The sequence below is a fragment of the Mesoplodon bidens genome, assembly GCF_964165515.1.
Source record: "Mesoplodon bidens genome assembly, chromosome: 5".
Taxonomy (NCBI): domain Eukaryota; kingdom Metazoa; phylum Chordata; class Mammalia; order Artiodactyla; family Ziphiidae; genus Mesoplodon; species Mesoplodon bidens.
Genome location: NC_138161.1, coordinates 114,343,927 through 114,370,152, shown reverse-complemented (window position 1 = coordinate 114,370,152; position 26,226 = coordinate 114,343,927). Strand labels below are relative to the sequence as shown.

Here is a 26,226-nt window from a genome sequence, read left to right as displayed (position 1 = left end):
ACAACCTTAGCCACTGGGGTCAGACACCAAAAACAACGGGAACTACGAATCTGCAGCCGGCAAAAAGGAGACCCCAAACACAGTAACATAAGCAAAATGAGAAGGCAGAAAAACACACAGCAGGTGAAGGAGCAAGATAAACACCTACCAGACCTAACAAATGAAGAGGTAATAGGCAGTCTACCTGAAAAAGAATTCAGAATAATGATAGTAAAGCTGATCCAAGATTCTATTTCCAAGATCCATAATCTTGGAAATAGAATAGACAACATGCAAGAAACAGTTAACAAGGACCTAGAAGAACTAAAGATGAATCAAGCATCGATTAAAAACACAATAAATGAAATGAAAAATACTCTAGATGGGATCAATAGCAGAATAACTGAGGCAGAAGAACGGATAAGTGAGGTGGAAGATAAAATAGTGGAAATAACTGATGCAGAGCAAAATAAAGAAAAAAGAATGAAAAGAACAGAGGACAGTCTCAGAGACCTCTGGGACAACATTAAACGCACCAACATTCGAATTATAGGGGTTCCAGAAGAAGAAGAGAAAAAGAAAGGGACTGAGAAAATATTTGAAGAGATTATAGTTGAAAACTTCCCTAATATGGGAAAGGAAATAGTTAATCAAGTCCAGGAGGCACAGAGAGTCCCATACAGAATAAATCCAAGGAGAAATACGCCAAGACACATATTAATCAAACTGTCAAAAATTAAACACAAAGAAATCATATTAAAAGCAGCAAGGCAAAAACAACAAATAACACACAAGGGAATCCCCATCAGGTTAACAGCTGATCTCTCAGCAGAAACCCTACAAGCCAGAAGGGAGTGGCAGGACATAATTAAAGTGATGAAGGAGAGAAACCTGCAACCTAGATTACTCTACCCAGCAAGGATCTCATTCAGATTTGATGGAGAAATTAAAACGTTTACAGACAAGCAAAAGCTGAGAGAGTTCAGCACCACCAAACCAGCTTTACAACAAATGCTAAAGGAACTTCTCTAGGCAAGAAACACAACAGAAGGAATATACCTACAATAACGAACCCAAAGCAATTAAGGAAATGGGAATAGGAACATACATATCAATAATTACCTTAAATGTAAATGGACTAAATGCTCCCACCAAAAGACACAGAGTGGCTGAATGGATACAAAAACAAGACCCATATATATGCTGTCTACAAGAGACACACTTCAGACCTAGAGACACATACAGATTGAAAGTAAAGGGATGGAAAAAGATATTCCATGCAAATGGAAATCAAAAGAAAGCTGGAGTAGCAATTCTTATATCAGACAAAATAGACTTTAAAATAAAGACTATTAGAAGAGACAAGGAAGGACACTACATAACGATAAAGGGATCGATCCAAGAAGAAGATATAACAATTGTAAATATTTATGCACCCAACATAGGAGCACCTCAATACATAAGGCAAATACTAACAGCCATAAAAGGGGAAATCGACAGTAACACAATCATAGTAGGGGACTTTAACACCCCACTTTCACCAATGGACAGATCATCCAAAATGAAAATAAATAAGGAAACACAAGCTTTAAATGATACATTAAACGAGATGGACTTAGTTGATATTTATAGGACATTCCATCCAAAAACAACAGAATACACATTTTTCTCAAGTGCTCATGGAACATTCTCCAGGATAGATCATATCTTGGGTCACAAATCAAGCCTCGGTAATTTTAAGAAAATTGAAATTGTATCAAGTATCTTCTCCGACCACAATGCTATGAGACTAGACATCAATTACAGGAAAAGATGTGTAAAAAATACAAACACATGGAGGCTAAACAATACACTACTCAATAACGAAGTGATCACTGAAGAAATCAAAGAGGAAATTAAAAAATACCTAGAAACAAATGACAATGGAGACACGACGACCCAAAACCTATGGGACGCAGCAAAAGCAGTTCTAAGGGGGAAGTTTATAGCAATACAATCCCACCTTAAGAAACAGGAAGCATTTCGAGTAAACAACCTGACCCTGCACCTAAAGCAATTAGAGAAAGAAGAACAAAAATACCCCAAAGCTAGCAGAAGGAAAGAAATCATAAAGATCAGATCAGAAATAAATGAAAAAGAAATGAAGGAAACGATAGTAAAGATCAACCAAACTAAAAGCTGGTTCTTTGAGAAGATAAACAAAATTGACAAACCATTAGCCAGACTCATCAAGAAAAAAAGGGAGAAGACTCAAATCAATAGAATTAGAAATGAAAAAGGAGAAGTAACAACTGACACTGCAGAAATACAAAAGATTATGAGAGATTACTATAAGCAACTCTATTCCAATAAAATGGACAACCTGGAAGAAATGGACACATTCTTAGAAATGCACAACCTGCCAAGACTGACTCAGGAAGAAATAGAAAATATGAATAGACCAATCACAAGCACTGAAATTGACACTGTGATTAAAAATCTTCCATCAAACAAAAGCCCAGGACCAGATGGCTTCACAGGTGAATTCTATCAAACATTTAGAGAAGAGCTAACACCTATCCTTCTCAAACTCTTCCAAAATATAGCAGAGGGAGGAACACTCCCAAACTCATTCTACGAGGCTGACATCACCTTGATACCAAAACCAGGCAAGGATGTCACAAAGAAAGAAAACTACAGGCCAATATCACTGATGAACATAGATGCAAAAATCCTCAACAAAATACTAGCAAACAGAATCCAACAGCACATTAAAAGGATCATACACCATGATCAAGTGGGGTTTATCCCAGGAATGCAAGGATTCTTCAATATACACAAATCAATCAATGTAATACACCATATTAACAAGTTGAAGGAGAAAAACCATATGATCATCTCAATAGATGCAGAGAAAGCTTTCGACAAAATTCAACACCCATTTATGATAAAAACCCTGCAGAAAGTAGGTATAGAGGGATCTTTCCTCAACATAATAAAGGCCATATATGACAAACCCACAGCCAACATTGTCCTCAATGGTGAAAAACTGAAACCATTTCCACTAAGATCAGGAACAAGACAAGGCTGCCCACTCTCACCACTCTTATTCAACATAGTTTTGGAAGTTTTAGCCACAGCAATCAGAGAAGAAAAGGAAATAAAAGGAATCCAAATTGGAAAAGAAGAAGTAAAGCTGTCACTGTTTGCAGATGACATGATACTATACATAGAGAATCCTAAAGATGCTACCGAAAAACTACTAGAGCTAATCAATGAATTTGGTAAAGTAGCAGGATATAAAATTAATGTACAGAAATCTCTGGCATTCCTGTACACTAATGATGAAAAATCTGAAAATGAAATCAAGAAAACACTCCCATTTACCATCGCAACAAAAAGAATAAAATATCTAGGAATAAACCTACCTAAGGAGACAAAAGACCTGTATGCAGAAAACTATAAGACACTGATGAAAGAAATTAAAGATGATACAAATAGATGGAGAGATATACCATGCTCCTGGATTGGAAGAATCAATATTGTGAAAATGACTCTACTACCCAAAGCAATCTACAGATTCAATGCAATCCCTATCAAACTACCACTGGCATTTTTCACAGAACTAGAACAAAAAATTTCAAAATTTGTTTGGAAAAACAAAAGGCCCCGAATAGCTAAAGCAATCTTGAGAACGAAAAACGGAGCTGGAGGAATCAGGCTCCCTGACTTCAGACTATACTACAAAGCTACAGTAATTAAGACAGTCTGGTACTGGCATAAAAACAGAAAGATAGATCAGTGGATCAGGATAGAAAGCCCAGAGATAAACCCACGCACATATGGCCAACTTATCTTTGATAAAGGAGCCAGGAATGTACAGTGGAGAAAGGACAGCCTCTTCAATAAGTGGTGCTGGGAAAACTGGACAGGGACATGTAAAACTTTGAGATTAGATCATTCCCTAGCACCATACACAAAAATAAGCTCAAAATGGATTAAAGACTTAAATGTAAGGCCAGAAACTATCAAACTCTTAGAGGAAAACATAGGTAGAACACTCTATGACATAAATCACAGCAAGATCCTTTTGGACCCACCTCCTAGAGAAATGGAAATAAAAACAAAGATAAACAAATGGGACCTAATGAAACTTCAAAGCTTTTGCACAGCAAAGGAAACCATAAAGAAGACCAAAAGACAACCCTCAGAATGGGAGAAAATATTTGCAAATGAAGCAACTGACAAAGGATTAATCTCCAAAATTTATAAACAGCTCATGCAGCTCAATAGCAAAAAAACAAACAACCCAATCCAAAAATGGGCAGAAGACTTAAATAGGAATTTCTCCAAAGAAGATATACAGACTGCCAACAAACACATGAAAGAATGCTCAACATCATTAATCATTAGAGAAATGCAAATCAAAACTACTATGAGATATCATCTCACACCAGTCAGAATGGCCATCATCAAGAAATCTAGAAACAATAAATGCTGGAGAGGGTGTGGAGAAAAGGGAACCCTCTTGCACTGCTGGTGGGAATGTGAATTGGTACAGCCACTATGGAGAACGGTATGGAGGTTCCTTAAAAAACTACAAATAGAACTACCATATGACCCAGCAATCCCACTACTGGGCATATACCCTGAGAAAACCATAATTCAAAAAGAGACATGTACCAAAATGTTCACTGCAGCTCTATTCACAATAGCCCGGAGCTGGAAACAACCTAAGTGTCCATCATCGGATGAATGGATAAAGAAGATGTGGCACATATATACAATGGAATATTACTCAGCCATAAAAAGAAACGAAACTGAGCTATTTGTAATGAGGTGGATAGACCTAGAGTCTGTCATACAGAGTGAAGTTAGTCAGAAAGAGAAAGACAAATACCGTATGCTAACACATATATACGGAATTTTAAAAAAAAGGAATGTCATGAAGAACCTAGGGGTAGAACGTGAATGAAGACACAGACCTGCTTGAGAGTGGACTTGAGGATGTGGGGAGGGGGGAGGGTAAGCTGTGACAAAGCGAAGGAGAGGCATGGACATATATACACTACCAAACGTGGGGTAGATAGGTGGTGGGAAGCAGCCGCAGAGCGCGGGGAGATCAGCTCGGTGCTTTGTGACCGCCTGGAGGGGTGGGATGGGGAGGGTGGGAGGGAGGGAGATGCATGGGGGAAGGGATGTGGGAACAGATGTATATGTATGACTGATTCACTTTGTTATAAAGCAGAAACTAATTTAAAAAATAAATAAATAAACTTTAAAATCAAAAAAAAAAAAAAATCTTCCAACAAACAAAAGTCCAGGACAAGACAGCTTCACAGGTGAATTCTATCAAACATTTAGAGGAGAGCTAACACCCATCCTTCTCAAATTCTTCCAAAAAATTGCAGAAGAAGGACCACTCCCAAACTCATTCTATGAGGTCACCATCACCCTGATACCAAAACCAGAAAAAGATACTACAAAAAAAGAAAATTACAGACCAATATCACTGATGAATATAGATGCAAAAATCCTCAACAATATACTAGCAAACAGAATCCAACAACACATTAAAAGGATCATACACCGTGATCCAGTGGGATTTATCCCAGGGAGGCAAGGATTCTTCAGTATATGCAAATCAATCAATGTGATACACCATACTAACAAACTGAAGAGTAAAAACCATATGATCATCTCAATAGATGCAGAAAAAGCTTTTGACAAGATTCAGCACCCATTTATTTATTTATTTATTTTTGTGGTACGTGGGCCTCTCACTGTTGTGGCCTCTCCCGTTGTGGAGCACAGGCTCCGGACTCACAGGCTCAGCGGCCACGGCTCACGGGCCCAGCCGCTTCGTGGCATGTCGGATCCTCCCAGACCAGAGCACGAACCAGTGTCCCCTGCATCGGCAGGCGGACTCTCAACCACTGCACCACCAGGGAAGCCCCAGCACCCATTTATGATAAAAACTCTCCAGAGTGTGGGCACAGAGGGAACTTACCTCAACCTAATAAAGGCCACACATGACAAATGCACAGCAAACATCATTCTTCATGGTGAAAAACTGAAACCATTTCCTCTAAGATCAGGAACAAGACAAAGATGTCCACTCTCATCACTATTATTCAACACAGCTTTGGAAGTCCTAGCCATGGCAATAAAATAAAAGGAATACAAATTGTAAAAGAAGTAAAACTGTCACTGTTTGCAGATGACAAGATACTATACATAGAGAATCCTAAAGATGCCACCAGAAAACTACTATAGCTGATCAATGAATTTGGTAAAGTTGCGGGATACAAAATTAATGCACAGAAATCTCTTGCATTCCTATACACTAACAGCGAAAGATCAGAAAGAGAAATTAAGGAAACAATCCCATTCACCATTGCAACAAAAAGAATAAAATACCTAGGAATAAACCTACCTAAGGTGGTAAAAGACCTATACTCAGGAAACTATAAGACACTGATGAAAGAAATCAAAGATGACACAGATGAAGAGATATACCATGTTCTTGGATTGGAAAAATCAATATTGTGAAAATGACTATACTACCCAAAGCAATCTACAGATTCAATGCAATCCCTATCAAATTACCTGTGGCATTTTTTACAGAACTAGGACAAAAAATCGTAAAATTTGTATGTAGACACAGAAGACCCAAAATAGCAAAAGCGGTCTTGAGGGAAAACAACAGAGCTGCAGGATCAGACTCCCTGACTTCAGACTATACTACAAAGCTACAGTAATCAAGACAACATGGTACTGGCACAAAAACAGAAATACAGATCAATGGAACAGGATAGAAAGCCCAGAGATAAACCCACGCACCTATGGTCAACTGATCTATGAGAAAGGAGGCAAGGATATACAATGGAGAAAAGACAGTCTCTTCAATAAGTTGTGCTGGGAAAACTGGACAGCTACATGTAAAAGAATGAAATTAGAACACTCCCTAACACCATACACAAGAATAAACTCAAAATGGAATAGAGACCTAAATGAAGACCAGACACTATAAAACTCTTAGAGGAAAACATAGGAAGAACACTCTTTGACATAAATCACAGCAAGATCTTTTTGATCCACCTCCTAGAGTAATGGAAATAAAAACAAAAATAAACAAACGGGACCTAATGAAACTTAAAAGCTTTTGAAAAGCAGAGGAAACTACAAACAAGACGAAAAGACAACCCTCAGAATGGGAGAAAATATTTGCAAATGAATCAACGGACAAAGGATTAATCTCCAAAATATATAAACAGCTCATGCAGTTCAATATTAAAGAAACAAACAACCCAATCCAAAAATGGGCAGAAGACCTAAATAGACATTTCTCCAAAGACATACAGATGGCCAAGAAGCACATGAAGAGCTGCTCAACATCACTAAATATTAGAGAAATGCAAATCAAAACTACAATGAGGTATCACCTCACACCAGTTAGAATGGGCATCATCAGAAAATCTACAAACAACAAATGCTGGAGAGGGTGTGGAGAAAAGGGAACCCTCTTGCATTGTTGTTGGGAATATAAATTGATACAGCCAGTATGGAGAACAGTATGGAGGTTCCTTAAAAAACTAAAAATAGAATTACCACATGACCCAGCAATCCCACTACCAGGCATATACCCAGAGAAAACCATAATTCAAAAAGACACATGCACCCCAATGTTCATTGCAGCACTATTTACAATAGCCAGGTCATGGAAGCCACCTAAATGCCCATCGAGAGATGAATGGATAAAGAGGATGTGGTACCTATATACAATGGAATATTACTCAGCCATAAAAAGGAACGAAATTGGGTCATTTGTACAGACGTGGATGAATCTAGAGACTGTCATACAGAGTGAAGTAAGTCAGAAAGAGAAAAACAAATATCGTATATTAACGCATATATGTGGAACCTAGAAAAATGGTACAGATGAACCAGTTTGCAAGGTAGAAATTGAGACACAGATGTAGAGAACAACTGTATGAACACCAAGGGGGGAAAGTGGCGGGGGTGGTGGTGGTGTGGTGAATTGGGAGATTGGGATTGACGTGTATACAATAATATGTATAAAATAGATAACTAATAAGAACCTGCTGTATAAAAAAATAAAATTCAAAAAACATAAGTAAAAATAAAAGCAAAAAAAAAAAAGTCATGTTGAAATCCTAACCGCCCCCCATCCAACCTGTGAATATAACCTTATTTGGAAATAGAGTCTTTTCAAGTTAAGATGAGTTCACACGGGAGCAGGATGCTCCCTAATGAAATGACTGGTGTCCTTGCCAGAAGAGGGAAATTTGGACACATACACAATACACAGAAGAGAGACAGCCACATGCAGATGGAGGCAGAGATTAGAGTGATGCACGTGCAAGCCAAGGAACGCCAGCGGTTTGTCAGCAACCTACCAGATGCTAAAAGAGACAAGGAAGCAGTCTTTCCTAGAGCCTTCAAAGGGAGTGTGACTCTGCTGACACCGTAATCTCAGACTTCTAGCCTCTAGGACTGTGAAAGAATAAATTTCTATTGTTCTAAGCCAATGTGTGGTAGTTTTGTTACAGCAGCCCTAAGAAACTAGCACTCTTGCGTATATAAAAAGTCTGGAAGTACCCGTGGTCCCCATACACAGGCTTTCTCCCTGTAATTCCAGGTCAGGCACTCAGAAGCAGCTTCCACCTCCCCCTTCACCACTCCTCATCCTTCATATCTACCAACAGTGCATGTACCGAGTGCACCCAGGGAGCCTGCAGGAAGCGGGTGAGAAGCCAGTCATGCCTAGGGTTTTGGGTACAATTTGCTGACCACCTTGATCTATGTCTTGCTATGGGCACAACCTGTTTTATATGGTTTGGCTCCAACCAGTCTAGGATCTGTTGGTCTTTTTACGCTACTTAAGAACGACTGATGGTCCCTGTGACAGGCTGAGAGGTCACAGGGAAGTACCATCCACAGAAGACTGATCACTCTCATGGGTCCAATAGTGAAATCATTAAACAGCAATCATCCCAGTAATAGGCTCTTTGGCAATATGGAACAAAAGCAAAAAAAAAAAAAAGAGGATCGTAATGTACCTTTCAACCTGGTAATGCTGTTCTTAGAATACCAAGGAAATGACACAACAGAAAAAAAAACAAACGATTTAGACAAAGATAATTATAGCAGTGTTACTCATAATTGTGGAATAAAAACTGGAAACATTAATTGCAGAACAGTTAAAAGAGAGTGTCAGGGCTTCCCTGGTGGCGCAGTGGTTGAGAGTCCGCCTGCCGATGCAGGGGACACGGGTTCGTGCCCCGGTCTGGGAGGATCCCACATGCCGCGGAGCGGCTGGGCCCGTGAGCCATGGCTGCTGAGCCTGCGCGTCCGGAGCCTGTGCTCTGCGGGGGGGGAGGCCACAACAGTGAGAGGCCCGCCTACCGCAAAAAAAAAAAAAAAAAAAAATCCCACAAGATATGCGGTGTGGCCAAAAAAAAAAAAAAAAAAAAAAAAAAAAAAAAAAGAGAGTGTCATAATACCTAACATTTCCTGAGCCCTTACTATATGGCAGACAATACACCAAATGTTTTGCTTGGATTATCTTATTTCACCCTCACAAAAATCTTATGACAAAGCTGTGTTATTCCTTTTTTAGAGATAAACCTGTTCAAGGTCACACAGCTAGCAAGTGGCAAGTGACCACTACTTTATGCCCTCTGCTTAGTTAGAGTAGTGACTTTACCATGGCCATGTCAAATGGGACAAGTTCTTTTTAACTTCCCTGAGCCTTAGGCCCTCAACTATAAAACAGGAAGAAGAATAACATCATAAGACTGAAAAAATTAAATGCAAAATGTGTGAACCATTAAGTAAACTATAAAGCATTATCCAAATGAAAAGTACTTACAGACTCAATGACAACTGAGTATCTCATGTGGTGGGAGTCCAATTGTAGCCCATTTTGCATGCCGAGTTGAACAGTTAGAATTTTATCTTTCATGTAGTAGAAGATTAACACTGTTTTTTAACCAGGGATGTTACACGTTAATGTTGTTTTGAGGTACGATAATATAAAATCATCTCAGGATGACCAAACTGGAACTTTATTTAATTTCCAATCCTCAACAAGTTTTATGAGCTCTCTAGTAAAAGCCCTGGCCTGCTTCCTCCAGAGGGTGGGCAGGGTGGGCCTGGAAGCAACAGTTTCCTTGATTCACTGATTTCCGGCAGGAGACACAGGGGTCTCATCCCCTAACAACTGTACTCAGGGGTCTAGAATGCCAGCAAAGGAAAGCAGAGACCCCAGAGCACACAAAGAGGTGGGAGCGTCCTGATGGCATTTGGGGAGAACTCTCCTCACCCCTCCCGCACGTCACTGGGCAGTAAGGATGGTACAAATGTGTTCTGTCCACAGTGAGGGCCTACACATGTATAAAGGAGGGTTATTACTGTCACCAGGTCCTAGGGGTCTGACACTGTCAAACACCAGGCAATTATGCAATCGGTTCCACTCAGTCCCAGGACCCTGTTCCCATCCCAGTGAACCAGGCTGAATAAGACAAAAGCACCAAACAATCCAAGGTCCCACCCAGACCTGGCAGTTGGCCCCTCCCTACTCCAGAGCAAAATCAGACACTCAGCCCCTGAGTCACCCCTCCCCAGCCTTCAGTCAAAAAATACCTGAGAAGGGAGAAAGCGACTAACACCCCTCTCCATACCCTAGATGTCTAGTGAATTTTCCCATCATGTTTGTAACTTGTTTTGCATTTCTTTTGCCCACCACTCCCTGCTTAATATCCTTCAGAGTCCCCCCTCATCTCTCAGGAGAGGGGGTGGGGTGTTTAATGTAACCCTCGCAACAATGCTGGGAGGTTGTGAGCATCTTCATTTTAGAAATGAGTGAAGGAAAGTTCAGAGTGGTTAAATAATTTCCCAGGCTCACCCATCTAATAAGTTGCTGAGCTGGGATTCAAACCCAGGTGTGTGAGCTGCAAAGCCCGGACCTCCCCATCAACCACACACCTGCTCTCCCAGTCAATGAGAAGAAGTAGCCGAGATGGATTCTGCAACCTCCCTATACAAAATCTGTCTGGTGCATCAAGTTGCCATGGCACTATGTGGTCAACACATAGCTGCCAGAGACACAAAGGTCAGGCGTGCTCACATTCAGGAGCCAGATGGTCCCCCCACTCCTGCTCCGGCTCTCCCACACACTGGTACACCCTCTATAAAAGGAGACCAGGGCCCTGGTAGGGGTCAGTCAAGCCCTTTCAGAACACCAGCACTAGGCTGGCATCTGGATGCCTGACTTCCTGTGTCAACCACAATTCTTGGGAAAAGGAGAAAGTAATTAGAAAGCAGCGCCCCACAGACCAAACTTAAGTCATGTTTCCAAAATAGACTCCGAAATGAAAGATCAGCCTGTGCCTGCAGTGACAGCACTTGGGCCCACCTCCTCCACACAGACCCCATTTCCTCTGAGCCCCTGAGGGGACCATAAAGGGAGGTCAGTAGGGGCACCATGGACATGCACAGTTCTTTCCATCAGCCACAAATATTTACTAACCATCCACTATATGCTTGATGGGAGATAAGAGGTGGTACTATACTGTGACCCTGCTCCTGAGAAGCTCCCAGCTCAGTGACAAGCTAAGAAACAAAGACACAGATAGGTGCAGACCAGACGCTCTAAACTAAGTGAAGCTTATCTCGGGAATGCAAGGCTGGTTCAACATTTGAAAATCAATCAATGTAATTCACCATATTAACACACTACAGCAGGGGTGGACAAACTATGCCCCATGGGCCAAACTGTCTGTTTTTGTAAATAAAGTTTTATTGAAACAGCCATGACCATTCATTTACATATTATCTATGGCTGTTTTCATGCTACAGAAGAAAATGGCAGAGTTGAATACTTGTGACAGACATTATATAGCCTGCTAAGTTGAAAATTTTTACTACTGGCTCTTTTCAGAAAAAGTTTGTTGACCCCTGATCTAAATTATTGGGAGAGAGCCCTTTCACCCATAAAACTACAGCAACTCCAACTCCCTCTACTCTCTGTTCTACAGACCAGGTTGGGAAGCAGATGCGAGCATTAGGGTCCCTGACTCTCAGGGCTGGAAGACCAGGCCATTGCCTTTCACGAGGAAAACAGTCCAAGGTACGACTTCCACTCCTCCCTCCCACTGGTCCCACTCGCAGGTAAAAACCTCAGGGCTCTCTGGAAGAATCTGGCACAGGCTTTTACTAAAGCTTTCATAATAAATGCTTGTAGGTGCAGAAAACTCCTTCTGTACATCCATGTTCACCTTCCCAACCCAACTACCCCCAAAAAGGAGAATTCTGGAGGTCTCAAATCAATGATCTAAGCTTCCACTTTAGCAAACTAGTAAAGGAAGAGCAACTAAACCAAAGCAAGCAGAAGAAAACAAATAATAAAGAGAAGAAATCAGTGAACTTGAAAACAGAAAATTAACAGAGAATGATCAATGAAACCAAAAGCTGATTCTTTGAAAATATCAATAAAGTTGACAAACCTCTGGCCAGACTGGCAGAGAGCAAAAAAGATACAAACTACAAATATTAGTAATGAAAGAAGAGACATCACTATAATCCCTAAAGACATTAAAAGGATAATAAGCAAATATTATCAACAATATTTGGGGCCTCCCTGGTGGCGCAGTGGTTGAGAGTCCGCCTGCCGATGCAGGGGATACGGGTTCGTGCCCCGGTCTGGGAGGATCCCATATGCCGCGGAGCGGCTGGGCCCGTGAGCCATGGCCGCTGGGCCTGCGCGTCCGGAGCCTGTGCTCCGCAACGGGAGAGGCCACAAGAGTGAGAGGCCCGCATACCGCAAAAAGAAAAAAAAAAAAAAAAAAAAAAAAAAACACAATATTTGCCCATAAATTCTACATTTTGGATGAAACAAATTACCCCCAAAGCACAAACTAGTAAAAAACACTCAAGTTGACACGGACTTATATATACCACCAAATGTAAAATAGATAGCTAGTGGGAAGCAGCCGCATAGCACAGAGAGATCAGCTCAGTGCTTTGTGACCACCTAGAGGGGTGGGATAGAGAGGGTGGGAGGGAGACACAAGAGGGAGGAGATATATGTATATGTATGGCTGATTCACTTTGTTATAAAGCAGAAACTAACACACAATTGTAAAGCAATTATACTCCAATAAAGATGTTAAAAAAAATCACTCAAGGAAAAAAAGATGACCTAGATAGCCCTACATTTATTAAATAATTTAGTTTGCAGGTAAAAACCATCCTAGAAAACACACCAGGTTCAAATGGCTCCACAGGAAAATTCTACCAAAAATTTAAGGAATAAACAATAGCTACCCTATACAACTCTTCCAGGAAATAGAAGTGCAGGAAACACTTCCCAACTCCTTTTATGAGGTAACCAATACCCTGACACCAAAATCAGACAAAGACATTATAAGAAGAGAACTAGCCCAATATCCTTCGTAAGTATAAATGCACACACAAAAAAAACCTCAATAAAATGTTAGTAAATTCAACCCAGCAACATACAAAAAGATTAATAATATATCATGACCAAGTGGAGTTTATTCCTGGAATGTAAGGCTGGTTAATCATACAGAAATTAATTAATGTAATTCAGCATATCAACAGACTAAAGCAGAGATCAGCAAACTATGCAGCCTGTCTTTGTAAATAATAACTACTGGAACACAGCCATGCCCATTCATTTATGTATTGTTTATGGTTGGTTTCATGCTGCAATGGCAGAGCTGAGTCACTGATTAGAGACCTTGTAAGAGTCGAGTAGAGACCTTATGGCCCACAAAGACTATAATATTTACTCACTGGCTGCTATGATCTGAATGCTTGTGTCCTTCCAAAATTTGTATGTTGAAATCCTAACCCCCAAAGATGATGATATTAAAAGGTGGGACCTTTGGGAGGTGCTTAAGTCATAAGGATGGAGCTCTCATGAATAGGATTAGTGCCCTTATAAAAGAGACTCCAAAGAGATCCCTAACCCATTCTACCATGTAGAGGACACAGGAAGAAAGTGCTGGCCATGAACCAGGAAGAGGACACTCTCTAAAACTTGACCATGCTGGAACTCTGATCTTGAACTTACCAGCCTCCCGAACTGTGAGCAATAAATTTCTGTTGTTTATAAGTTACCCATTCTGTGGTATTTTGTTATAGCATTCTAAACAGACTAAGACACTTGCCCTTTAAGAAAACATCTGCCAACTCTTGGACAAAAAAAAGATATACATGATCATTTCAATAGATCTACAAAGAGCACTTGAAAAAAAATCATTATCCATTCAAATTAAAAAATCTCAACAAGCTAGGAGTAGAAGGGAACTTCCTCAACATAATAAGGAATATCTACAAAAATCACACAGCTAGCATCAAACATAATGGTATGAGACTGAATGCTTGCCATCTAAGATTGGAAATAAGACAAAGATGTTTATTTTCACCACTCCTTTTTAACATTATACAGAAGATCCTAACCAGCACAACAAGGCAAGAAAAATAAATACAAGTCAAATAAATTAGATTGAAAATAAAACTGTCTTTATTCACAGATAACATATTACCTGCATAGAAAATCCCAAAGAATCTTAAAACAAGCTACTATAACTAGTGAGTTTAGAAAGGTCACAAGATACAGGGACTTCCGTGGTGGCACAGTGGTTAAGAATCTGCCTGCCAATGCAGGGTACATGGGTTCAAGCCCTGGTCTGGGAAGATCCCACATGCCGTGGAGCAACTAAGCCCGTGCACCACAACTACTGAGCCTGTGCTCTAGAGCCCATGAGCCACAACTACTGAGCTCGCATGCCTAGAGCCCATGCTCCACAAGAGAAGCCACTGCAATGAGAAGCTCACTCACTGCAACCAAGAGCAGACCCCACTTGCCGCAACTAGAGAAAGCCCACGCACAGCAAAGAAGAGCCAATGAAGCCAAAAATAATAAATAAATAAATTTATAAGAAAGGTCACAAGATACAAAGATCAATATACAAAAATCAATTGTTAGAAAGAGAAAAGCTCAGAGAAATAGTTAAGAGGCAGAGGAGGGTTGAAAATTGGTTCTATAACTCAGCCTCCAAAATTACATATTTTTATGGTGTTGGTTAACTTCAAACAATTATATACCAATTATATTAATTTCAAAATTCTATAGGTACATATTTTGGTACACTTTATCCTCTGATTTAAATCTTTTTAAAATCCACTGAAATAACACGTCAATTGTATTTACAGTTGACCCTTGAACAGCATGGGTTTAAACTAAGTGGGTCCACTTATACATGAATTTTATCAATAGTAAATACTACAGTACTACATGATCCTCGGTTGGTTGAATCTGCAGATGCAGAACCTCAGATAAGGAGGAATCACAGATACAGAGGACTGACTCTAAGTTATACACGAATTTTCAACTTCAAGGAAGGTCAGTACTCTTAACCCCCAAGTTGTTCAAGGGTCAACTGTACTAGCAATGAACAACTGGAAAACAGAATTTTACTGAAAGTGCCATTTACAATTACACCCCAAATATGAAATACACAGCTATTAGTCTAGCAAAATATGTCCAATATTTACTATGCTAAAACTACAAAACACTGATGAAGAAATCAAAGACCTCAATAAGTGCAGAGATGGAATTTATTTATATATTAGAAGACCCAAAAGTGTTAACATGTCAATTCTCCCTAAACTGATCTATACATTCAATACAATACTAATGAAACTTCCAGCAGGATTTTATGCAGAAGCCAATAAAATGATTTTAAAATATATATGAAAGGCAAAGATATAGAATAGTCAAAACAATTTAGAAAAGGAAGAACTAAGTTGAAGGATTCACACTACCTGATTTCAAAACTTAAAATAAACCTACAATAATCAAGACAGTGTGGTATTGCTGAAAGGATATACACATAAACCAATGGAACAGAATAGTCAGAAACAGACACACACATATATTCTCACCTGATTTCTAACAAAGATACAAAGGCAATTCAATCCTTCAAGGGGAACGATAGTCATTTCACTATGGTGCTAGAGTAATTGGACATCTGTATGCAAAAAGAACCTCTATCTATACCTTGCTCCATGTACAAAAAATAACTCAAAATGGATTAGACCTAAATGTAAAACCTAAAACTACAAGACATCTTAAAGAAAGTACTGGAGAAAATCTTAATGACTTCATATTAGGTAATTCTTAGATACAACACCAAAAGAATATATTTTTTCAATTGATAATTGGACCTCGGCAAAAGTAAAAACTTCTGCTCTGCAAAAATAGACTTTGTTAAGAGAATAAAAAGACAAGCTATAGACAATGAGAAGATATTTGCTAAACATGTCTGGACTCATGTCCAGAAAATGAAAAATTATATCTCAAAACTCAATGAAAATGAAACAAAGATGCTAAACATTATTAGTCATTAAGGAATTACAAATTAAAACCACAGTGATAAAAGTATACCTATTAGAATATCTAAAAATTTTTAAAAGTCTGGCAACACTAAGTGCTGACAAGGATATGGAAGCTATAACCCTTGTACCTTGCTAGTGGGAATGCAAAATGGTAGAGCCACTTTGGAAAACAGTTTGCCGTTTTATTATAATACACCATATCACCCAGCAATCCCATTCCTATTTACCCAAGTGAAATGAAAATCTATGTTCACATAAAAACCTGTACACAAATACTCAGAGTGAATTATTCATTATCACCCCAAACGGGAAATAGCCCTAATGTCCTTCAACTGGCTAATAGAGAAATACATACAATGAAATAACACTCAGTAGCCTAAAGGAATGACCTACTGGTATACCCAACAACACAGATAACTCTCCAACACACTGATAAAAGTATACCTATTAGAATATAGGTATGAATATTAGAATATAGGCTAAATGAAAGAAGGTAAACTTAAAAGGCTACATACTATATGACATTCTGAGAGAGGCAAAATCATAGGTACAGAAATCAGATCAATGATTCCCACTTAGGGTCTTCAGGTGGTAGAAGAGTTGACTATAAAAGTGCCCAAGGCGGGCTTCCCTGGTAGCGCAGTGGTTAAGAATCCACCTGCCAGGGCTTCCCTAGTGGTGCAGTGGTTAAGAATCCGCCTGCCAATGCAGGGGAATGGGTTTGAGCCCTGGTCTGGGAAGAACCCACATGCCGTGGAGCAACTAAGCCTGGGAGCCACAACTACTGAGCCTGTGCTCTAGAGCCCATGTGCCACAACTACTGGAGCCCGTGTGCCACAACTACTGAAGCCCGCGTGCCTAGAGCCAGTGCTCCGCAACAAGAGAAGCCACCGCAATGAGAAGTCTGCGCACCACAACGAAGACCCAATGCAGCTAAAAATAAATAAATAAAATAAATAAATAAAAATTAAAAAAAAAGAATCTGCCTGCCAAATCAGGGGACACGGGTTCAAACTCTGGTGCAGGAAGATCCCACATGCCACGGAGCAACTAAGCCATGCACCACAACTACTGAGCCTGCACTCTAGAGCCCGCAAGCCACAACTACTGAAGCCTGTGCACCTAGAGCCCATGCTCTGTGACAAGAGAAGCCTGCAATGACAAGCCTGTGCACCACAAGGAAGAGTAGCCCCTGCTCGCCGCAACTAGAGAAAGCCTGCGCACAGCAATGAAGACCCAATGCAGCCCCCAAAAATTAATTAATTAATTTTAAAAAATTTTTTTAAGTGTCCAAGGCAATTTTTGGAAGTAAGGGAAATATTCTGTATCTTGATTGTGGTAATGCTTATATGACTATCTATGTTTGTCAAAATGCAAAGTTGTACACTAAAATAAGTTAATTTTATTATATGTAAATTATACCTCAATTTTTTTTAATGAAAAAAAATGTCTTAAAAAAGATTCTGGGGTCTTCCCTGGTGGCAAAGTGGTTAAGAATCCGCCTGCCAATGCAGGAGACACGGGTCCGATCCCTGGTCCGGGAAGATCCCACATGCCACGGAGAAACAAAGCCGATGCGCCACAAATACTGAGCCTGCGCTCTAGAGCCCATGAGCCACAACTACTGAAGCCCACGCACCTAGAGCCTGGGCTCCGCAACAAGAGAAGCCACCGCAATGAGAAGCCTGCGCACCGCAATGAGGAGTAGCCCCCACTCGCCGCAACTAGAGAAAGCCCATGCACAGCAATGAAGACCCAATGTAGCCAAAAATTTTTTAAATTAAAAAAAAGATTCCGCCATGATGCAGCATGGAAAAGAAAAGTTATCGTGTAACTAAAACAATGCCTACCACTTGTCAAGCAATGGAATCAAAGGCAATAGAAACTACCACATGTATCAGAATAAAGCATAGACTTTTCAAAGATAGGAAAAGTTGGTGTCACTAATTCATGTGCAACACATGATCAGTTGGGTACTGAACAACAGTTTTTTCAAAGCTTCCAGTTAACTTTCAGAAGAAGACTTTTAGCAACATTATTTTCTTATAGGACTAAACCAGAGCTAAAAGTTTAACCTAAATGAAATGTAGATAAAACCCTGGTATACTTTAGTATTCCTCAGAATTATTCTGTCGATCCTAAAGGGGCTGAAGATGTCAAAATTGTGGGCACACACAAAATCAGCCAAGGTAAGCAAAGACAGTTAATAGTTCTATCTTACTTATGACCATAAATGCAAAAAAAAATTCCAATAAAGTATTAGAAAATCAAAGCCAACAAGGTGTTTACCAAAACTATACATGACCAAGTATTTATTCAAGAATTTATCTTAGGAATTCAAGGATGGCTCAACATTCAAATATCATGAGCACAGATTATCAAAAACAGCATTTTATCTTGAAGTCTTGTGTAATTCTGATAGACAAACACAATTCAGAAGGATCTGAATACTTTGATTGTGATAATGATGAAGAAAGTGAATATGAATAAAAGCATATTGAAATTTAGAAATTCTTCTAAAATTGTGTATATTAGTGTTTTTTTTCCCCTAAGAATCTAGAAAATGATATGACTCTTACAGCCTACGGTAACTTGAAATCAAGAAAATATGGGAATGTTATCTCCTTTCACTATACAACTATTACCTTTTTTTTTTCTCTTCAACTAGCCTGAGTTGGTTTCTGTTAATTTTGAAGAATCTTTCCTAATACACAAATCAAAGAAATAATTACATAGTGAAAAAGCAACCAAGATTGATTCTCAAATCTGGCTGACATTGGAAACACCTGGGGAGCTTTGTAAAAACAGAGATTCCCTGACCACACCCAGGTCTAGGCTGGGGACTAGGAGGCATGGATTATTTTGCCAACAAGGCTCCCAAAGGAATTTTTGTTATTAGTGGGTTCTGGAAGACTGCTATTAGGAGATAAAGGCTTTAGGCATGTCTTTCCCTTGAAGTTTTTTCAGTGTGCTTGTAGATATAAAAATTTTAGCATGAATAAAACTAAACAAGTAAACTTTCCATAATAATATATGACTTGTCACCATCAAAAGAATTTTACAGGGACCAATTCAAGGTTCCTACGGAAGTTCAAATGAGGAGAAGAACTTGAAGCTCAGGAGGTCAAAGGCAGTCTCCATTTTGGGGCAGTGCCTGACACATATTAGGAACTTAATTCATTCCCTGAACAAATATTTAAGGATAGAACTTGTCAGACAAAGAGGCAAGTGAAGAATATTCCTGGAGAGGATAAACTCATAAAGGCAAAGAGATAGGAAACTGGGTTCAGGGACAATAAGTTAATGAGTCTCGTTGCCTTGGAGGTCAGATTACAGAGGCCCTTGCGCTTCAGGTTAAGGCTGTTCTGTGAGAAGCAGGGAGCCACTGAAGGTTTCTGAAGGTGGAGTGACACAGCCAGACTGGGCTTTAAGATTAACAAAGCAATCAAGTGTAAAATGTATTTGTGCCACAGAGAAGCCAGTTTATAGTCCAAGTGTGAGCTAGCAAAGGTCTGGTCGTGAGCAACAGCAATATGAAAGTAAAACCCAGGGATTCTCTCTGCCTGGGATAACCAGAGGAGGGGGTAACCACCGCAAGAGGAGGGGCTGAGTGGCCGTGGTCATCTGCAACCAGATGGTGCCCTAGGTGACTGCCCAATCACAACAAAAAGCCTGAGAACTCCCTAAAACACTTCAGTTGAAACGCCATGGGGTAAAATCAGTAGCAACTGCATTAACCGTCTCATGCCCAGCATGAGGCCCTACGATGAAGACAGAAGCTTCAGTAGTAATAAGAGGAAAGTTACGGGCACACTGAAACAGCCTATTGCCTCTTCTTGAACATATCCATTTCCACAAGGTTACCAACCAAGCGACTATGCTCTGTTGACACTAAAACAAAAATATGGACTGAGAACTTAACCTGGATAATGAGGAAGGGTAGAAACAGGTCCGTTTTAGGTACATTCTCTGAATAGCCTTAGTACTCCGCAGGAAAAATGCATAATGTTTAGGAGAAAAACAGAATAGTTATGCCTCACCATGAGGTAGATGAGTGGAAAGTACCTTCTCTGGGAGCAGCAGATGGGAGGTGCCTCAGGATCCTTCTTGAACACTCGCACTCACTCACTAGCCAGGCCTTCAACCCAGATGTCCAGGCACCTGTGGCGTGCCAGGTACTAAGACTACTTACTGGTCTAAGAGTAAGGACACGGACGGAGATGAACCATGGCCTTTGCCCTCAGGAACTCGAGGCCTAGTGGGCCACCACACCTTATGACGGCATCGCAATAAAAGTTACCACGCACTTGTTCATTTGCCCACGGCTTCCTCAGGCAAGCAGAGAAGGGGTTCCCCCCTCCATTTATATATGCCCTTGCAGAGACCTGGACAGCGCTGGAGCTGACTCCAAACCATGGCCTCTTCCTGGTTTGTCACACAGCCTCAGGAGACATTCTACCTAGTCCAGCCCTAAAAAAGGAGAAGAACATTCCTGCCAAGGTCAGTGCCGATGGCCAGAGCCTCCAACTGTTCATAGGGTGAAAATTCCTGTGAAAGATGGTACATTCCAGAGTCAAGGCAGACCCAGAAGATAGTGTCAGCCACAGGTGTCGAGTCTAGCTATCAGGTGGGATGGGGGCTAGGACTTCAGGGACGGGTGGAAGCTGTGTGGACAGATATAAGGTACGCAGGGGCCCTGGCAGCAGACAGATGGCAGTGATCACAGAGTCAGGCCAGATAAGGAACACTCACCCCTGCTCCCCAGGGCACCCTCAGACTAAAGAGGCCAGCCTTCAAGGACTTTGGAGAACCTGGTGGGACAGATGATAGAACCGACATGCATCCATTTCTCTGGCCGACGTCAGGCCTTCCCACCCCATCACCATCCCCCACCAGGGTGGAGTGATAATAACTCTGGCTGTTCCCAGTTCTGCCACCAACGCCTTGGCCTCATAGACGAGGGCGTCCACCTCACTATAATGCAGGTGTCAGGTGGACTGACAGAAATGAAGCATGAGGAAAGAACACAGAGCCCCGGGAACCCAAAAGTCTTCGTGGGATGGGCTTTCACTCTGGCTATAGATTTGCCTCACATAATTTTTGATCCAGTATAAAGTGAAAACAAAATTGTTCCAGGAATATTCTGGGCAGCAGAGGGAGAACACCCCCAAAATAAATCTCAGGACAAGCTGTCCTGCATGGTTGAGAGCTCACCACAGGGTCAAAGGTTCTCCACCAGGTTCTAACAAAGGAGGAGCTGAGAGCGTCTGGACACTGGAACCAAGTGTTCCCACATTCTTCTCTTCGGGCCTGCACCCACCATCCCTCCTCCTCATCTTCGAGGCCTTTCCCTATCACTCCAGCCTCTGAAATTCCCCCAAATGAGTCTGTACCAAATAACTTATCCCTGTTTTCTAATTATATACTTCATACATGTTAGCTGTTTCCCCACAAAAACCCAACGTCTCTTGGGCATACTACCTTCCTTTTATAATCCTCCACAGGGCTAGATGGAGAGGAGGTCTGTAATTCATGTTTGTTGGCTGATGTACAGGTCATTCCACAGAACTAGCGAACACTACTCAATATGTAGAATAACGGGTATTCCTTCTTTTGTGCCTCCTTATATTCACATATTAATTTCATTTTTATAACCACCTTCATTGTCAGAAGAAGAAACTGCAGTCAGCCCACAGAGGTTAAATACCATACCCAGGAACATCCAGCCAGTAAGTGAACAGGATGGCTCGAAACCCAAGTTTAACTCCAAAGATCACATTCTACTCTCGTGCTGCCTGTCCTGCCAGAAATCTGAAGGAGAGCTACTCTGTACCAGAAATATCAATCTCTGAAAACAAAAAACATAAACAGCATCCTCAACGATGAAAGCTCAACAGTATAGCTATTTGGTTCCTGAAAGATTATGAGAACTAACTCATAAGGTCCTGCATTAACAAATCAGCATCCATCCGATCTGGGGGCCCAGAGTCCAGGGTAGGGGGACGAGGGCGGAATCAAGCAGCAGATCTGAAAGAAAAGGAAATCCTCTCCTCATCCTGTTTCTTTTGTCTCCAGAGGGCCCAAGAGAAGAGGGGAGGGGAGAAAGGGGGACAGAAGTACCAACAATGGGGGGAGGGGACAACAGTGGGACATTCAAGAAGCCAGATCTATACATAAATTGCCACAGCTCCCTTGTAGGGTGTCCATTGTGCACATTCACCCTCAGATAAAAGAGACAGTGAGCAGGGGGACAATGTGAGCATCTGGAAATCCAGTCCTATCCCCACAAGCTACAAACAGGGAGCAATTCTTAGAGGCTCGCCTCCATTTCACAAGGGCTGCAGCCCTGACAACAGGTGCATCCAACACGGCAGGAGGGATGCATCTGCTGACCTGTAGTGACAAATACTGAGGTCCACCCACCGTGAGACCGTAAGAACCACATTTGCTCAACCTGTTGGCTTAAAACAAACGGAAAAGTATGAAGCCAAAACTCAATAAAGAGACAAGGGCATTCATCTGCGGAACTGCACAGGTGGGAGAGGATCACACAGCAGACCCCCGCCCAGCACACTCACCTTTCAGTGCTTGTGGAGCAGGGGGCTAAGGGAGCAGAAGGAAGGGGCCAGAAGTCACGTGGCACAGGATCCTGTCCTAGTGACTTCTGCGCTGCTCTCACTCTCGACTCCCAGCCCCATGCCACCCAAGTGTCCACATGCAAACAGTCCTACCTCGTGTCCTCTGGGTGCACTCTCTGCAGATCAGAGGAGAATGACAAATAGTCAAGTTGGGAGAGGACAACGTCTTCTGTTGGGAAAGGTTACTTTCTAAGGGTTGTACGCTAAGTTTCCCTACATTTACAGAAAGGATAGGACAGGAAGCTTTTAAGAATGAACAATTTGCCAGTCAGAATGTGTTGCTTTGAACTGGGGGAAGGGCAGTTAGGCTTCCAAGCGGCCCTGGTGTATATTTCCAGAATACCAAGAAGTGTTGTTCTCAGAAAGATAATAAAAGTCCACATGTTCATGGGATCTCTGCACCCCTACCTCCAGGCTGGGCTGCATTCTCAAATTCTCACCTCTTGAACCTCTTAAAAGGCAAAGAGCCAATAAATCAACTGTTTCAGACTCAGACTCATATTTTGGGGGGGAAAGCAAGGGGTCCTTCTTTTTTTTTTTTTTTTTGCGGTATACAGGCCTCTCACTGTTGTGGCCTCTCCCGTTGCAGAGCACAGGCTCCAGACACGCAGGCTCAGCAGCCACAGCTCACGGGCCCAGCCGCTCCGCGGTATGTGGGATCCTCCCGGACCGAGGCACGAACCCGTGTCCCCTGCATCGGCAGGCGGACTCTCCACCACTGCGCCACCAGGGAAGCCCCCAAGGGGTCCTTCTTGTAGACACTGAGTACATGGTGACCCCAGAGCATTCACAGTCTATTTCTCTGAGGCTGGGGCAGAACTCCCCAGCTACGATCAAAACCCCTCCTCCACCTGTGGCACTGCAAGGGCCTCTCTCTTAACCCCAGCACCATCTGGGGCCAGCCTCCTTTTCTGACAAGCCTTCCCAGCAGACTCCCCTGCAGCTGCCAGCCAGAGGCCCCTACCCTATGGTGACTACACCTGTCTAAGGTCCAGGCAGCAGGTGAGTCCACCTAAGCTTACCAGTTAGACCAGGAACTTCCCCAGGGCCTACTCTGCTCTGTACATGTCCCCCAAGATCTAACCCCTGAGGAAACAGTCTCCTGATAAGAGGATCAGCAAACCTCATATAAAGAAAATACTCCAAGGCCTCAGCTACCCCCTCCTCAGTTATTTAGTTACTGCACAAAAGAAACCAAACACACAGATCCTTTGCCACTGTGGGGTAGTTTTCCGAGCTCATGCCTGGTAGTGCATGAGGACCAGCATTTTTTTGTATCATGACTGAGGGGACAGAGAGGCACATCTTGGTGAAAAGGCTCTTGTCCCCAGAGTACCCACTACCCCATCCAGTAGCCAGCGTCCAGCCACTCCCCACCCAGGGCCAAGTGCCCAGGCTCCTCCCTGCTCTGGATGAAGGCTACTGGCCCACCTAGGATGGGAGACAAAGGGCCAACCTCACTCTGGGCATGAAGAAAGAACATTCCATACCAGCCTAGGGCACTATGGTGCCAGCAGTATCACCTTCTACATCCCTGCAGTATGCAGTGCAGGGAAAGAGACTAAGACAGAAGATCACCGAAGAGAGAAGGGAAGGGGGTCAGGAATTTAAAAGTAAAGAGATGGAAGGGAAGAGGGAAATAAAGTGAAAAAAACAAAAACAAAAACTCTTTTACTAAAACCTGAAATGCCTTTTAGGCACCCAGAAGCACCTACACTTCCCCCAGAGACTTGCATTGTGGATCCCTGATGCTTTGAAGTGTGAGGGGTACCCTAAACGGTTCTCTTAAGCCCCTCATTTGCAAATAACTCATTGACAAGTTGTGCATTTTGACAAAAGATTGTACTAAAGCAGGGAAGGAACTACAGCCCCAGCTGGAAGGGGGATGCAACACTAGGCAGGCTCCCGAGGGCTTGGGGGGCGCGGGGGCGGATTGCACATACTCTGCTCTTTGCACTTGGAGAGAGGAGGGATGGGAAAACCAGCGGCCTGAGGCCTGGCACTATTCCCACTGCCCGGGTGTTCCCCCAACAGGGCCCAGCTCCTTCAATTGCAAGGGATATTTTTACCCCTTCTAGGACTCAAAGAAGCTGGGTCTTTCTCCTTCAGGTTACTATATAGAGGATGTGCCCTCCCAACAACAACAAAATGCTCTCCCCATCAGCCCGTCTTCACATCTGCAATACCACTCCTAGAAATTCAGCCCTTTGGGTCTTGAAGAGTGTAAGTAGCCACAAGTTCCAGGGAGGAGTTCTGCCTTAACCATAGACAGCTAACACCTGGGAATTAGTTTAGCCTAAACTTTCCAACCGCAATTATCTGCGAACAAGGGTCCTTCAACCATGAAACTCCGGTTGAAGACAAGGAGGCAAAGCAGGCGAGGGCCTTCGGTGAGGAGCAGGGAGGGAGAGCAAGACTGTGACGCCCGACGCCCCAGTTTTGCCTGGGACGCCGGGGCTGCCGCCACTGCCCTATCTTCCCTGACTCGCATTTAGGCTAGGAGGACTTTCACGTGGCACCTCCGCGCCCGCAGCTGGGAGAAGAGCCCACCTCTCTTCCTTGAAGGCTAGCGGCGATTTGCAGCCCTCAAATCAAAAGCGCCCCCTTCGGATGACGCCTATAGAGACAACCGCATAACTGTCCCCAAGCACCTCACCTTTCAAAAGAAAACCGTGCTGCCTGGAAACGCTGGGGTCGCCGCCTTACGCGCCACACCCCGCCCCAACTCCTCGCCGCACGTAGGAACCCCTCTCGAACAGTGGAGCCAGGGGCAGGCTCCCGAGGGAGGGGGTCCCGACCCCGGGACCCCCGCCCTCGGGAAATGACTCCCAGGGACCGCGCCGGGACAAAAGTGTGGGGCGGACTCACTCACCCGCGCGGCGAAGGCGGCCCGGGAGCCGAGGCACGGCGCTCGGCGGGGGCGTCCCGGCTACCGGCGCGCAGCGCAGGCTCAGCGCTCAATCCGCCGCCGGCTGCGGACCGAGCGGGGCTGGGAGCCCGCGAGGCGAGTCCCGCACGGGACGGGGCGGGGCGAGGGTGAGTGGCCGGCGAAGAAGCGAGCAAGTGGGAGAGCATACGCGAGCGTGCTAGCGACTGAGAGCACGGCGCTCCAAGTCCAGACCCAAAAGGCCGCCTCTGGCTCACACGCGCTGATTTGCGTGTCATTTGCATAGCGCTC

The 26,226-nt window shown here is 42.7% G+C and overlaps 1 protein-coding gene across 3 annotated transcripts in view; it reads right to left on the bottom strand.

Annotated features, from left to right (window-relative positions):
• MYLK (myosin light chain kinase) overlaps positions 1-26,000 on the bottom strand; it is a 294,914-nt gene extending 268,914 nt beyond the window's left edge. For all 3 annotated transcript variants that reach the window (XM_081235669.1, XM_081235665.1, XM_081235666.1), the window contains exon 1: positions 25,921-26,000. The gene's annotated coding sequence lies outside the window, so the exon portion shown is untranslated. The remainder of the gene's footprint in view (positions 1-25,920) is intronic.
• Between the last annotated feature and the right edge of the window lie 226 nt (positions 26,001-26,226).